At 44.7% G+C, this 1,633-nt stretch overlaps 1 protein-coding gene across 1 annotated transcript in view; it reads right to left on the bottom strand.

Moving 5' to 3' along the window:
* TSHZ2 (teashirt zinc finger homeobox 2) overlaps positions 1 to 1,633 on the bottom strand; it is a 536,191-nt gene that overhangs the window by 364,033 nt on the left and 170,525 nt on the right. The window lies entirely within an intron of this gene.

The following is a 1,633-nucleotide window of genomic DNA, read 5'->3' on the forward strand; positions in this document are numbered from 1 at the left end:
TTGACAAACGATCATAAGATGTCACAGTGCACACAACCTCGCAGGACTAGGCAGGTCTTGTGATGTATGTATGGCACTAGGAAGGAACTAGAGACAAACAGAGGGGGAACTCAGCTTTTCTAAGACTGGAGGTTTAGGAGGAGAGTTTCTTTACCTGGGGACAAAAAACATTAACGGGGGATAAAGAATGATGAGAAGCCATCTGGATTGGGAGGGGAGATACAAGGGTATTTCAGGGATGCGTAGCCCACTCTTGAGTTCAATCCTAAACTAGCACCATTCTCAAAAATGGACCCCTCCCTCATGTTCCAGGACACCACCAGCAGGACAGTCAAGGGAGAACAATTCCTGTCCACGTTTAAGTTTTCATTACATTCTCAAAAAGGTGAAGAGAAAGAAGGCTGAGGCCGGACAACTCTGCTGGAGACAGGCTGCTCCCAGCCTCCGTCTGCGGGTTCGTTCATTCACTTATCACTTCTCTTGCCCTCTTTTCCCCTCTGCTCTCTCCCTCTCTCTCATGCTCTCAACGAAGCTGGCTCCTTCTCTCCTTCTGTCTCAATATGCAACATACTCAGCATTCACAGTGCAAAGTTCTGCTTCTGGAAGACTGAGGTTGCCTGGCTGTGTGGTTCTTTTTCCCTTTCTTTCAGGGTCATTCGAGTGCAAATGGATGAAGGGTAACAGATTAAAATGCAACGCCAATTAAAGACCTTGGATGTCACAACAACCCTAATGCCAAAGCATTGTTTTAGCAGCTGCAAATTACTAGGAAGGCGATATTTCTTTCTTTCTTTCTCTTCTTCCCCCAAAATCAGAAAACTAAAAAGATTTTCTTAAAGACTCACTGCAGAAGGACTGGAGTGGGAACACAGAGCGTGGGGAAGCACAAAATATGCAGGAGACGTGAAGCCGAGCCTTTCGTTTCTCCCCCAACTTTCACAGCCTCGAAGCCAGCTCTGATGACGGGTTGGGTTTGATGGGAGACTCATCAGAGGGCCCGGGTGTTCATCTTTTAACTTATTTTTGCGAAGCAGGTATTTTTGCAAACAAGAATTAGGTAATTGCCTCCAGCTAAATTGGGGGTGGGTCCCTGAGGAGGAAACCCGTAGAGGGGAGAATCACTGAGGAAGAAAATGAAGATGACAAGGCTGTTGCTTCTTAATAAACATGATCACATTTTCAGCATGCATTATTTATTACTTCTCTTTCACTGATTTATTGTCCTAAAGCACGTAATCTAATATGGAGAGCAGCGCACACATGCCTACACAAACGTCCTGGGGGACTTGCTCCTGTTTAACCAAAACCAAAACACACAAATACCCAACAAACGTAGACCACTATAATAAACACCCTAAGCTGGCTTATCCTTTCCTCTTCCTCCTTGCATTTTTCTTCCTCTTCACAAGATGCATAAATAGGATCAAATCATTATCACTGCAAGCGATAACACTCATCACCATCTATGTGTTAGTAAGCACTATGTATACTAGTCACCATCTATATTAGTAAGCCCACCACTCGTCTGTTGGTTTGTTATACTGTGGTGGCATATGTGTTGCTGTCATGCTAGAAGCTATGCCACCAGTATTTCAAATACTTGCAGGGTCATCCACAGTGGAGAGGTTTCAGC

Source organism: Trichechus manatus, unplaced genomic scaffold (assembly GCF_000243295.1).
Source record: "Trichechus manatus latirostris isolate Lorelei unplaced genomic scaffold, TriManLat1.0 scaffold00008, whole genome shotgun sequence".
NCBI lineage: Eukaryota > Metazoa > Chordata > Mammalia > Sirenia > Trichechidae > Trichechus > Trichechus manatus.